Source organism: Artibeus jamaicensis, unplaced genomic scaffold (genome assembly GCF_021234435.1).
Source record: "Artibeus jamaicensis isolate MK-2021 breed Jamaican fruit bat unplaced genomic scaffold, CSHL_Jam_final contig_1998, whole genome shotgun sequence".
Classification (NCBI taxonomy): domain Eukaryota; kingdom Metazoa; phylum Chordata; class Mammalia; order Chiroptera; family Phyllostomidae; genus Artibeus; species Artibeus jamaicensis.
In genome coordinates, this window is record NW_026521407.1 from 12556984 (window position 1) to 12572611 (window position 15628).

Sequence of the window (15628 nt, forward strand, 5' to 3'; positions counted from 1 at the left end):
CTCAGCACAGCAACTACTCCACTGTAGTCCACTGTAGTCATAGCTGGTCCTCACAGCTGAACAGCTCGGGCAGTCAATCCCTCTGAGTGATAAGCCAACAGCAATTAAGTCTCAACTACAACAGGAAGGTGGCCAGGTTCAAGTGACTGGAGAGGCTATGCCATTGGGACCTATGGGACACCTACTACATAAGGCCATTCTACCAAGACTGGAAGATGTTGCAGCTACCTAATACAGAAAAACACTGAGAGGCAGCCAAAATGAGCAGACAAGAAACAGGTCCAAAATGAAAGAATAGGAGAAATCTCCAGAAACAGAACTGAATGAAATGAAGGCAAGCAAACTATCAGATACAGAGTTCAAAAGAATGGTTATAAGGATGCTCAAGGAACTGAGTGAGAACTTCAAGAGCATAGAAAAGGACATGGGGACTTCTGCCAAGATGGAGGCATAGGTGGCAACACTGAGCCTTCTCGCACAACAAAATTTATGAACAACAAATAGTTAAAAACCAGAACACAACCAAAACAGAGAGAAAATTAAATTGTACCAAAGTCCAACAACAAGGAACACTTCAGCCAGATGGGTAAGAGAGGCGGAGCCAGCAGCTGGCAGAGCAGGTTGCACAGGAAAACTCGGTCAGACCTACCCAGGCACGCAGTCGGCGGCTGGCAGATCCCAGGCATGGGGTTGCGACAGGCAGACCCAAGTGAGGACGCAAGGCGGCTGGCTGACTGGGGTCACACATTTGCACACAGATAAATCAGTGAAAGAGCGGGCAGTGAGACAGAACTCATAGGCCCCAGCACTGGGAAGCAGCAGAGGGGATCACTATTGCCCTGCTCTGACCCTGCCCCCACCTACAGCGTCACAAACCAGCAACCTGGGCGGCCCCACCCTGGTGAACACTTAAGGCTCCACTTCTCAAAAGTAACGGGCACGAACAGACAAAACATGACTCAAGAAGAACTCAAAGTCCCAGAGCCAATAACTCTAAGCAATGAGGAAATAGCAAAACTTTCAGATGCACAGTTCAAAACACTGGTGATCAGGATGCTCACAGACTGGTTGATTTTAGTCACAAATTAGAAAAACGTATGAAGGCTAAACTAATTGAAATGAAGAGAAATGCACAGGAAACCAATAGTAATGAAAAGGAAACTGGGACTCAAATCAAAGGAGTGGACCAGAAGGAAGGAAAAAATGACCAAAGACAAACATATGAAGAAACAAGGATTCAAAAAAATGAGGAGAGGCTTAGGAACCTCCAGGACATCTTTAAACGTTCCAACATCCAAATTATAGGGGTACCAGATGGGGGAAAGGCACAGCCACCAGTGGAAAACTTATTTGAACAAATAATAAAGGAGAACTTCCCCAATTTGGCAAAGGAAATAGACTTCCAGGAAATTCAGGAAGCTCAGAGAGTCCCAAAGAAGTTGGACCCAAGAAGGAACACACCAAGGCACATTATCACTATATTAGCCAAGATTAAAATGAAGGAGAGAATCCCAAAAGTAGCAAGAGAGAAAGGGACAGTCACCTACAAAGGAGTTCCCATCAGACTGTCAGCAGATTTCTCAAAAAAGACCCTACAGGCAAGAAGGGGCTGGAAAGAGGTATTCCAAGTCATGAAATCCAAAGACCCACAATCAAGATTGCTCTATCCAGCAAAGCTTTCATTTAGAATGGAAGGGCAGATAAAGTGCTTCTCAGATAAGATCAAATTCTAGGAGTTCATCATCACCAAGCCCTCATTATATGAAATGTTAAAGGGACTTATCTAAGAAAAAGAAGATAAAAAATATGAACAATGAAAGGACAGCAAACTCACAGTTATTAACAACCACACCTAAAACAAAAGCAAACTAAGAGGACAGCTAGATCAGGAGCAAAACCATAGAAATGAAGATCACATGGAGGGTTAGCAACAGGGGAATGGGAGGAGAAGGTACAGAAAATAAGAAGCATAGATGGTAGGTAGAAAATAGATAGGGGGGAGGGCAAGAATAGTAGGGGAAATACAGAATCTAAAGAACTTGAGACACATGGTCATAAACTAAAGGGGAGGGAATGGTTGGGGAGGGGATGTGCAGAGTGGAGGGGCATGAAGGGGGGAATAGAACAACCATAATGGCATAATCAATAAAATTTAAAACAAAAAAAGAAAAGTATAAGAAATGTAGAAGCCAAAGAACTTATATGTACAACCCATGAACATGAGTTAAGTGGGAAGAGTGCAGGTAGGAGGGGGGATACAGGGCAGAGGGGAATAAAGGGAGGGCAAATGGGACAACTGTAGTAGCATAATCAATAAAATATATTTAAAAAATAAAAGGACATGGAAAGCATACAAAAAAACAATCAGAAATGAAGAATACACTAATGAAATGAAGAATATATTACAGGAAATCAACAGTGGAGTTGATAAAGCAGGGGATCAAAACAGTGATTTGGAAAATAAGGAAGGTGAAAACACCCAATCAGAAAAGAAAAAAGAAAAAAGAATTTAAAAAACTGAGGATAGTATAAGGAGCTTCTTGGACAACTTCACATGTACCAATATTTGCATCATGGAGATTCTGGACAGAAAAAAAGAGAGCAAGGAACTGAAAACCTATTTGAAAAAATAATGATGGAAACTTCTCTAACATGGTGAAGGAAATAGACATATAAATCCAGGAAGTACACAGGGTCTGAAACAAGATGAATCCAAAGAGGCCCACACCAAGATACATCATAGTTAAAATGCCAAAAGTTAAAGACAAAGAGAAAAATCTTAAAAACAATGAGAGGAAAGCAGTTAGTTACCTGCAAGTGAGCTCCCATAAGACTGTCAGCTGAGCCCTGGCTGGTGTAGCTCAGTGGATTGAGTGTGAGCCTGGGAACCAGAGTATCGTGGTTCAATTCCCAGTCAGGGCACATGCCTGGGTTGCAGGTCATTTCCCAGCAGGGGACACATGAGAGGCAACCGTACATTGGTATTTCTTACCCTCTCTCCTTCCCTTCCCCTCTAAAGATAAATAAATGAAATTGATATAAAAAAAAGACTGTCAGCTGATTTCTCAACAGAAACTTTGCAGGCCAGAGGGATTGGTATGAAAATTTCAAAGGGATGAAAAGCAAGGACCTAGAACCATGATTACTCTACCCAGCAAAGCTATCATGTAGAATCAAAGGATAAATAAAGAGTTTCCAGGACAAAAAAAAGCTAAAGGAGTTCATCACCACCAAACCAGTATTACAAGAAATATTAAAGGGTCTTGAAGAATAAGGAGAAGGAAAAGAAGAAAAAGAGATAAAAATATGAGTAATAAAATGGCATGTTGGTGGGAATATAAAACAGTATAGCTGTGACTTCCGCCAAGATGGAGGTTTAGCTGGATGTGCCGTGCCTCCTCACACAACCAAGTTTAGGGACAACTAAATATTAGCATCAGAAAACACAACCAGAACACGGAAAACTGAACTTTTCGGAAGTCCGCTAACAACAAATTCTTCAGCCCCACCGGTAAGGGGCGAAACCGGCGTCGGGTGAGGACTTACAAACGAGGGCTCGGTCGGACCCGGGCGCGGAATCCAGACGCGCGAATCCAGTTGCGTGGGTTCCAAACCCAGGATTGGACCTAGTGAGCCACCGAGCAGCCCACCGGGTGAGCGACTACAGAGGACACAGTGGGGAGGCGGTGGCAGCGAGTTGACTGTGGTTGCCTGGTTGCGCGCGAGTGAGGGAGTGAGCGGTTGTACCGGCCGGCGGCGGCGCGCCATTTCCCCGCTCGGACCACGCCCCCACATACAGCGTCACAACCCAGCGACCTGGGACTCCAAGGCGCCGCTTTTCTCACTTAAAGGGCCAGAACAGACCAAAAATGTCACAGGCAGAACTCAAAGCCCCAGAGATAAATCTAAATGACGAAGAAATAGCAAAACTCTCAGACGCACAGTTTAAAACACTGGTCATCACCTTCCTCACAGATCTGGTGGATTATAGCCACAAATTAGAGAAACATATGAAGGCTAAATTAAGGGAAATGAATGGAATTCCACAGGAAACCCATAGAGATGAAAAGGAAACTGGGACTCAAATCAATGCAGTGGACCAGAAGAAAGCAAATAATGGCCAAACAGAAAAGAGTCAAGGAGCAAGAATTCAAAGAAATGAGGAGAGTCTTAGGAACCTCCAGGACATCTTTAAACGCTCCAATATCCGAATTATAGGGGTACCAGAAGGGGGAAAGTCACAACCACCAGTGGAAAAACTATTTGAACAAATAATAAAAAGAAAATTTCCCCAATCTGGCAAAGGAAATAGACTTCCAAGAAATCCAAGAAGCCCAGAGAGTACCAAAAAAGTTGGACTCAAGAAGAAATACACCAAGGCATATCATAATTACATTAGCCAAAATTAAAATGAAGGAAAGAATCCTGGAAGCAGCAAGAGCTAAGGGGACAATCACCTACAAAGGAGTCCCCATCAGGCTGTCAGGAGATTTCTCAAAAGAGACCTTACAGGCAAGAAGGGGCTGTTAAGAAATATTCCAAGTCATGAAATCTAAAGACCTACAACCAAGATTGCTCTACCCAGCAAAACTTTCATTTAGAACGGAAGGACAGATAAGGTGCTTCTCAGATAAGATCAAATTCAAGGAGTTCATCATCACCAAGCCCTTATTATATGAAATGTTAAAGGGACTTATCTAAGAAAAAGAAGTTAAAGAAACATGAACAGTGAAAGGACAACAAACTCACAGTTATTAACAACCACACCTAAAACGAAAGCAAACTAAAAGGACAGCTAGAGCAGGAGTGGAAACATAGAAATGAAGATCTCAAGGAGGGTTAGCAACAGGGGAGTGGGAGGAGGAGATGGGGGGAGAAGGTACAGAAAACAAGTAGCATAGACAGTAGATAGAAAATAGATGGGGGGGGGGGGGGGCGAGAATAGTTTGGGAAATATAGAACCTAAAGGACTTGAGACACATGGACATAAACTAAAGGGGGGTAATGGTGGGGTTGGGGGGCAGGGTGGAGGGGAATGAAGGGGGGAATAGAACAACTGTAACAGCATAATCAATTCAAAAAAATAAATAAATTAAAAAAAATAAATAAAACAGTATAGCTGTTATGGAAAATGGTATGGAGGTTTCTTCCCCCCTGGAAATTTTTTTAAATTTTATTGATTATGCCATTACATTTGTTCTATTTCCCCCTTCATTCCCCTCCACCCTGCACACCCCTCCCCCACCATTCCCCCCTTTAGTTCATGAACATGTGTCTCAAGTTCTTTAGATTCTATATTTCCTCTACTATTCTTACCCTCCCCCTATCTATTTTCTATCTACTGTCTATGCTACTTATTTTCTGTACCTTCTCCCCCCTTCTCCTTATCCCACTCCCCTGTTGCTAACCCTCCATGTGATCTTCATTTCTATGGTTCACTCCTGATCTAGCTGTCCTCTTAATTTGCTTTTCTTTTAGGTATGGTTGTTAATAAGTGTGAGATTGCTGTCCTTTCACTGTTCATCTTTCTTATCTTCTTTTTCTTAGGTAAGTCCCTTTAACATTTCATATAATAAGGGCTTGGTGATGATGAACTCCTTGAATTTGATCTTATCTGAGAAGCACTTTATCTGTCCTTCCATTCTAAATGAAAGCTTTTCTGGATAGATCAATCTTGGTTGTAGGTCTTTGGTTTTCATGACTTGGAATACTTCTTTCCAGCCCCTTCTTGCATGTAAGGTCTCTTTTGGGAAGTCAGCTGACAGTCTGATGGGAACTCCTTTGTAGGTGACTGTCCCCTTATCTCTTGCTGCTTCTAGGATTCTCTCCTTCATTTTAATCTTGGCTAATGTAATGATGATGTGTCTTGGTGTGTTCCTTCTTGGGTCCAACTTCTTTGGGACTCTCTGAGCTTCCTGGATTTCCTGGAAGTCTATTGCCTTTGCCAGATTGGGGAAGTTCTCTTTTATTATTTGTTCAAATAAGGTTTTCACTCATGACTGTTCCTCTTCCCCTTCTGGCGCCCCTATAATTCGTATGTTGGAACGTTTAAAGATGTCCTGGAGGTTCCTAAGCCTCTCCTCATTTTTTTGAATTCTTGTTTCTTCATATGTTTGTCTTTGGTCATTTTTTACTTCCTTCTGGTCTGCTCCCTTGATTTGAGTCCCAGTCTCCTTTCCATTACCATTGGTTTCCTGTGCATTACCATTCATTTCAATTAGTTTAGCCTTCATATGTTCCTCTAATTTGTGACTAAAGTCAACCAGTTCTGTGCGCATCCTGATCACCAGTGTTTTGAACTGTGCATCTGAAAGTTTGGCTATTTCTTTGTTGCTTAGATTTATCGGCTCTGGGGCTCTGAATTGTTCTTGAGCCATGTTTTTATCTGTTTGTGCCTGTTACATATGAGGAGAGGCACCTTAGGTGTTCACTAGGGCGGGGCCACCCAGGTTGCTGGTTTGTGATGCTGTATGTGGGGGCCAGGTCAGAGAGGGAGCAATGGCGGTCCTGTCCACTCCCCCAGTCCGCCTCACCGTTCGCCCCCACCTGTTTATCTGAGCGCAAATGTGCAAGTCCGCTGCCCTGCACCGCAGGGGCCTGTGCGATCTGTCTTAACACTCACCTCTTCACTGGTTTATCTGCATACTAATGCGCAACCGACTGCAGACAGCCAGCAGTGCCTCTTCCCTGGGTTCCGCACCTGGAATCCGCACCCTCAGCTGCCTGTGCACTGCCCAGGTTGGGGGATCTTTTTTGCCCCACCTGCTCTGCTGCTGGCTTCGTCCCTCTCACCAGTTTAGCTGAGCGGTTCATTATTTTCGGACTCCGTATTGTTCGATTTTCTGTGTGGTTTGGTTGCGTTTATTGTTGTTGAAACTTTGTTGTTTTTAGATTTGGTTGTGCGAGGACGTAAAGTATTCCCACCTATGCCTCCATCTCGGCAGAAGTCCTCTGGAGGTTTCTTAAAAAATTAAAAATAGAATTACCTTATGATCTAGCAATTCCACTCCTGGGTATATAACAAAAAGAATTCAAAGCAGGGCCCCAAAGATATATCTGTAACTCATGTTTATAGCAACATTATTCACAATAGCTAACATGTAAAGCAATCCCAGTGTCCGTCGATGGGTGAATTAATAAGCCCAATGTGTCATATTCATACAATATTATATTATTCAGCCTTAAAAAGGAAGAAAATTCTGATATATGCCACAACATGGATGAACCTTGAGGACATTACACTAAGTAAATATGCCAGTCACAAAAAGACAAGTTTTATATGATTCTGCTCATATGAGGTACTTAGAGTAGTGAAATCATAGGGAGAAAAAATAGTATAGTGGTTGTCAGCAGTTGAAGGGAGGAGGGAATGGGGAATTACTATTTAAGGGGGTTAGAGTTACAGCTTTGCATGAAAAAGCTCGAGATAGATGGTGGTAATGGCTGCACAACAATATCAATGTATTTCATGCCTCTGTACTACGTACTGGGTATGTATCTTACCATTATGGAAAAAAATGAAAAAAAAAAGTAGAAATCAATGTTTTGTGTTCATGATACATAACACAAATAATATCCAGGTGGTCTAAAATTGCAGTTGCTTTGGATTTATGTAATGGATGAGGATTAGTATCTTGTGTGTGAGGGTACTTAATGAATATTTGTTAACAAATGTTTCATTTCTCATGGGGATGTTCTCCAGGAGCAGTGATCAGAGAGATGTCATGATAATCTGCATGTAACACTTCTAAAATTAAGCAAAGAACCTGGGAAAACATAAGATATCTATTTGGGTTTCTGAAAATAATATATATAAATTGTACCTTTTCTCAATTTAACAGTTGCTTTCCTGTTTTGAGCATTTTGGATTGCAACTACATGACAGAAATTTAAAATTTAGAAAATTGGTTTTCATATTTCATATAGCAATTTTCCCTTTTTCTTAAAATGCAGGCACACCTGTCCTTTGAAACAAACTATCCCCAAGAGGTAATATACTCCTTATTGATTCAACAATTTACAATCTAGTTGGACTTTGGATTAGATCGATTAATGTAATAAATACCAGGATTTTTGAAAAAGTAGCTTATATAATTTATTTTTCATATATGTTGTATAGATTCTTTAATGAAGTTTTTCAGTTTAAAACTCTGCTTTTAAAAATACACAGACACGTATGGAATAAAAGCCAAAGCTTTAATTTATTCTATATTATGTGCCACAAGCAACACTAATAGAGATTTTGACACAGTTTCTTCTCAAAGCATTTAAAACTTCATACATATTTATGCATAAAAACATATGAAAGGGCACCTATTAATGTAGTAGCAGCAATTTTCTCTGGGTGGTAGTGAAACTATAGGCAATCTTTTATCTTCTTTTCCCCTATCCATACTTTCTGTTTTTTTCTCAAGTAAACATATTAAAATGTAGAAATAGCTATTGGGAAAAGTAAGCTACTATGTGAAAAATGATCTTTGGGATATTAAACCTGACATTTGGAAGTCTGAGTTTTCACTTAGCATATTTTATCACCACTAATGGATTAGAACTACAGCTCACCTTACCATCTCTTGAATGGGAATGAAAGAAACCTTCTTCACACAGTCATTGTAAGAATAGTAGAGAGCATATTTCTAAAGCACCTTTCATAGTGCCTGGAACACTGTGTGTGCTTAATAAACTAAAGCTGTCGTGTATGCTAAGACCATAAAAATAAACTCCCTATGCACCTTTTAATCCTTATTTAACACTGCTCTCAAAGCAACAGGAGATAAACCCTTGGGTCCTTTAGAAAAGCAGAGAATTAAGCTGCTTATTTTCTTAGTTTTCAAATTTTCAGTTAATGAAACATTTCAAACATACAGAAAATAAAAGAAACCCATCCTCTATCTTACTCTTTTTTAAAAGTGAAATATTATAGATAAAACTAAAGTCCTAGATTCTTGATTTTCCTTTTCTTTCTCCCCACAGATAATCACTACCTTAAAGCTGACTTCCAAAAGCACTTTTGTGCTTTTCTACTTATATCCATAGTATCCATACTCACATTTATATTTTATGTTCATAAATAATATATACAATTGTTTATGTATGGGGAAACATGAAGCCTAATCAGAAATTCCTTCCACTTAGGATGCTTTTCTTCCCCATTTCTCCATCTTAAATAATAAGTCTACATATATTTTGAAATAGAACTCTGCTTTATCAATATGAAATTACTCCATTTAAAGCCATGCATTCCACATTACTGCATGTTTAGCTTTAAACCAGATACAATTATAGAAAGATAAGCCAAACCTTCCTAAAGGCTCCATGTAGAATAGTTTGTAATCCACATTCTCATTATTACTTTTAAAACAAGAACTTAGAAAAGTAATTATATCTTAGTAAGTCTGTTCATTTATTAAATTGGGTTTTACTCTAAAATATTTATGTTCTTATGTAAATGGAACAGATCTAACTAATTAAGCAAGTCAACAAGGAAAAGTCTAGACGGAAAAAAATATTCTTCTTTATTTAAATTTAAAGTGCTAAATCATTGTTGGAAAAGAATTACTAATTCTCCAAACTGTTACTGCCAACCCTATCCCCTCAAATATTGCTTTTCAACCTGGAAGTATAATTTATGGAGACATGGTACTGCAAAGTACTAAATGTTATAAGCACATATACAGATAGAGGATTACAAATAAATTGATGTCAGCTGAAATGGTGAACGCATGCCATTTCCTACTGTTCACCCCTTCTCTTCCTAAATAATCACAAAACTTCCACTTTAAGAGCCATTCTAGCCCTGGCTGACACAGCTCAGTGGATTGAGTACTGGTCTGCAAACCAAAGGGCTGCTGGTTAGTCAGGGCACATGCCTGGAATATGGGCCAGGTCCCCACCTGGGGGTGTGATAGGGAACCACACATTGATGTTTCTCTCCCTATTTCTCCCTCCCTTCCCCTCTCTCTAAAAATAAATAAATACATCTTTTAAAAAATACTTCTTCTTTTATTTTCTTTTAAAGAACCATTCTAGGATTTTGTCTGCACTGGCTACCAAGCTCTCTTCTAGGATGGGCAGAATTAAGCCCCTAATTCATTTTAAAAACTAGCAAGCCTTCTTCAGTCTTCTAGCACTTCTGTTGTCTACATTTAAACGAAAATGATGGCAACACCCAAGTTATCTCATCTGTAAGATTTTTCATTCTTAGCTATAATCCCTCTGAGTCAAGAGCTTTAAACTCAGTGAGGTTTTATTACAGTATTCTCTAAGTATCATCACCCCTATCAAGATTTTTGCTTGCCTCTTAACAATCGTGTCTCCTTTTCTAGTCATAATATCTCTATCAATAGTTCTTGATAGCAGCAAAATATAATTTGAGTAGATCCCCTATCCTTTGCTTTATTTCCCTCTTAACATTATGCCATCCATACCAGGGAGTCCAGTCACTGCCGCTGGTATTAAAAGCAAGGGGAGAAAAATAAAAGAGCTGAGGTTACCTCCTTCTGGCTCTTCTTTCGGGCAATTAACATTCAACTTTCTTCTCTTTACACTTCTCAATCATTCCCTTAGAATTGTGTAAGGATTAAATAAGGCAACAGATGTAAAAGCCTTGGAACAGTGCTTAGCACTTGCATAGTACTCAACAAATTTTAGATATTGTTAATATTTACTCCCAAAAGATAAATAAGTCTTCCAATGGTGCTGGAACAACTGAATATTAAAAGCAAAAGAATGAAGTTGAACCCTTTCCTCACACTACACACAAAAATCAGCTCAGATGGATTGTAGACCTAAATGCAAGTGCTAAAACTATAAAACTCTAAAAAGAAAATATAGAAATAAATCTTTGTGATTTGGGGATAAGCAAACACTTCAAAGGTATGACACCAACAGCACAATTGACAAAAGAAAAAAAATAGGTAAGTTGGACTTTACAAAAATTAAAAACATCGGTGCTTCAAAGGACATCATCAAGAAAAAGAAAAGACAACCCATAGAATGGGAGAAAATATTTGCAAATCATATATTTGATAATGGAGTGATATCTAAAATATGCACATATTTTTAAACTCATACAACTCAGTTAATAAAAAGACCAATAACCCAATTAGAAATGGACAAAGGATATGAACAGACATTTCTCCAAAGATATATAAATGACTAAGTGCAAATGAAATGATGCTCAACATTTTGCAGGCATACTCGTAACGCAGAGAAATTCAACATTAGTCATTAGGGAACTGCAAATCAAAACCACAATGAGCTGCCACTTCACAACCATGAGGATGTGTTAAGAAAACAGATAATGACAAGTACTGACAAGGATGTGAAGAAATTGAAACCTTTATATGCTACTGGTGGAGATGTAAAATGGTATATCCAGTTTAAAACAGTCTGGCAGTTTGTCAAAAGATTAACATAGCATTATTACATGACCTAGCAATTCTGCCCAAGAGAGATAAAAACATGTCCACAAAAAATCTTGGACATGTATGTTTATAATAGCATTATTTATAATGCCCAAAAGGTGGAAACAACTGCAATATCCACTAACTAATGAATGAATAAATAAAATGTGTATATCCATACAATGTAATATTACCCAATAATTTACAAAGAATAAAGAATTGATGCATGTTACAACATAGATGAATCTTAAAAACATTGTTAAGTAAAAAAAATGATTCAAAAGACCTCATGATTGCCTTTATGTGAAATGTCCAGCATAGGTAATTCTGTAGTCATGGAAAGTAGATGAGTGGCTGCCCAGAGCTGCTGAGAAGTTGGGATAAAGGGAGAACGCTTCCTGGGTTGAATGGATATGAGGTTCTTTGGGGGATGATAAAAATGTCCTAAAGCTGATGGTGAGGATGGTTGCACAAATCTATGAATATCCTTAAAAACCATTGAAATGTATCCTTTAAGTCAGTGAAATATATAATATGTGAACTATCTCTCGATGAAGCTATAGATAGATGATAGACAGATCCAGGAATTTAGAAAATTTCCAATGTTTTAGGAATTAGGAAAGTTAGATCTCAGCCCCCTGTTTACAACATAAGAGATAAAGTGAGTAATAACAGTCTGTACATGTGAGTAGGAAAAACTCTTCCTCATGTGTGTTCCTTTACTACTCACGCAGAACACTTTACTTCTGACACTTCTGATCACCAAAGTTGTGGGTGTTTTCTCCAAAAAAAGCAATTCTCTATGATATCAGCTGGGTGTCCCATAATTCAACTCACTTCTGACACTACCTGCCTGGAGTTAGCATCAGAGCTCACAAGTTAAGTGCTCAGTCCCACAAGACTGTACTGCATGCCCCGACTCCAGATGCCACTCACAAGTCCCAGGTTGTCACCTGTACTTCTGACAGGCTAGATATAAATTCAGGTTCCCATGATCCTCTTCTGGGGCTCAGTAATTTGCTAGAATGGCTCACAGAACTTAGGGAAATTTTTTAATTTATCAGATTATATAATAATAGATGTAATAAAGGATACAAATGAACAGCCAGGTGAAGAGATACATAAGAAGAAATCTAGGAGGGGCCTGAGCACAGAAGGTCTGTCCCTGTGGAATTGGGGTACATCACCCTCCTGGTACGTATGTACATTCACCAACCTGGAAGCTCTCCAAATCCCACACTATTGTCATTCTTATGGAAGCTTTATCACATAGGCATGATCAATTAATAACTTCATATTCAGCTTCTCTCCCCTCTCTGGAGAATGGGAGTTAGGACTAAAAATTCCAAGCATCTAACCATGGCTACCCCCTATCCAGGAGCCACTCTTGAGCCCACCCAGAGCCACACAGGAAATTCCGAGGAATTTAGGAGTGCTGGTCAGAAACTCAGATCAAAGACCAAATATTAGAACAAATGATGCTCCTGGTGCTCTTGTCACTTAGGAAATCACAAGGGCTCAGGAGCTTGGAGGTGAAAGACTAGATATTGAAACAAATTCTCCTAGCACCTCTATTTAAAAGGGATTTAGGAGCTCTGTGTCAAGATCGGGGGGCAAGGACCAGTACAAGTATTTCTTATCATTTGGGATGATACCCAACCCCCTCACTTCCCTAAGAACTTCTCCCTGCTTTCTAATATGGAAATCTATCTTATCATGAGTTTGTCTTTTCTGGAAAATACAGAAGTAATTTCTTTGTTTCATCGCCTGGTGTCTGCCTGTCTGTCTCTCTCCTTCCCTTCATGCACAAGCATACCTTGTATTGTACTTTGCTTTATTGTGTGTCACGCTGTGTTTTTACAAATTGAAGACAAGACCCAGCAAGAAGATTACCACTCACTTGTTTGTGATACTGGCTTTATTGCTGTGGTCTGGAAACAAACCCGCACTGTCTCTGCAGCATGCCTGAATATAGGGACCCCTTCATCTTATAATTTATTCAGAAAACCCAGATCCAAAGAGTATGAATCCAAACAATGAATTTGTTAAGCCCATATCCTCAAAGTCATCATATTTAGTAGGCAGAATTTAGCCAAATATAAGGTAAAGTCTTGACTCAAGGATCAAACCACACTGCAGATAATTTACACACAATAATATGGTGTTCAAAAGAAGTTCAACCTATAATGTATAATCTCACCTTTTTAAAAAATGTAAACTTGGAGCCCCAGAGAGTAGAATCCATGTTTTATTCATCTTTGCCTTACAACCACCTCTGACACACAGCAGATGTTCTCCGAACATCTGAATGAAGGAAGGAATAATTAAAGAAATAAAATTGCTTTTAGTGGGGTTATGTTCTTGGCCCTGATCCAGATATGTCCAATTTTTCTAGTCTGGTAAAATCTTTTTGAATGCTGCCCAACATCTTTATTTCCATCATATTGCATCTAATTCTAATATGTGTCTTTTACACAATGCATCTCTTATGGGTAATTTATTTGGATAATTCAGTTATTTTTCCTGAAAAAAACAACAACAACGAAACACTGTGAAATCAATGGTTCATTTTTAATCACTGACATCTCAAGAGTTGAGGAAACCAACTTGCCAGAAATAACTTGCTATCAACATTCTGAGTCATGAGAAAATTTGAAAGGTGTACATGTAAGTCATTTTAAATTGTTAAGTAATGGAAAGACAGAACAATCTAACAGGGATAAATATAAAATCCTACACTGGGGTCCAAAAATTCAGCTTCACAGGTTCAAGATGAGGAATATGTGGCTCAAGAGCATTACAAGGTCAACAGATTTAGAAGTTTCAATTAACTGCAAACTTGATAAAAATCAATCATGTAACATAAGTAGGCAAAAAGCAATCCATGTGAATAGAGTTTCCAGCTCAAGTTAGCCCTGTCTTCTCCATTTCTTTCTGCCCTCTAACAAAGCACTGGGATACTTCTGCCCACACCACTTGAAAAATAAGCCATGCCCACAAGCATGCAATCAGAATGAAGAGCATATTGAAACCTTTATCATACAAAAAATAGTCAAAGGAATCTGAGTTGCTTGTACCTCTAATGACTGAAAGGGCAGCATGTCTCCCCATAGTTGAGTGTCTTGTGGAAAATTATTTTGGAGTTGAATTAGAACTGATGAGTGGAAGTTATCAGAGATAAGTTAAACCATACTGCTCCTCAAGAATGGATTGAGCTGCCTCTCAAACCAGCTACTCATCTCCGGAGGTGCTTACACAAAAAGTAGATGACATCCTGTAAGGCACAGTAGCCAGCCTCTTAGATGCCCCCCAAATCCATAGCTCCTGGTATTTGTGCCTTTGTGTCATCCTCTCCTTGATGGAGGGCTGGACCTAATGACTTATAATGAATAGAATTAGGCAGTATGCTGGTGTATGACTTAGGGCAAGGTCATAAAAAGGTGGGCAAGGTGGCACCATTCTCTTTTTCTTGTATCACTTGCTCTGGGAGAAGTCAGCTATCAAGTATTGAGCAGCTCTATGGAGAAGCCCACATGATGAACTGAAGGTTTCTTGTCAATAGCCACATGACTGAAGTTGAAGTGAGTCATCTAGACTTAGTCAAACCTTAAGGTGACTACATCCCCAGCCAACAGTTTGACTGCAGCCTCATGAGAGATCCTGAGTTGGGACCACCTAGTTAAGCCTCTCCAGGGTTCCTGATGCTCTGAAACTGTGTGAGGTAATAATTGTTTTAAGTTGCTAAATTTTGGGGAAATTTATTATGCAGCCACAGGCAACAAATACAGACATGTTATGGATGGTTCAGGTATTTTGTTGAACTACTTTGTCATTTATGGTCCCTTTGGCTTTGGGAATCTATGATCAGGTATAAGATGATGTATTTGCCTACAAGATTATTTCCCTATGGGGACCTTTTTTTAAAAGACTTCCTTCCTTCCTTCCTTCCTTCCTTCCTTCCTTCCTTCCTTCCTTCCTTCCTTCCTTCCTCTCCCCCACCTCTCTTTTTTAAAAAAGATTTTATCTACTCATTTTTACAGGGGAAGGGAGGGAGTCCCCCACTGGGGTCTCACCTACAACCCAGGCACACACCCAACCAGAATTGAACCAGTGCCACCCACCCCTGGCAGGCCGATGACACTCAATCCACTGAGCCACACCAGTTAGGGCTCCCTATGGGGACTTAATGATAAACAGATGAAAAGAAATTGCCATTGATATGC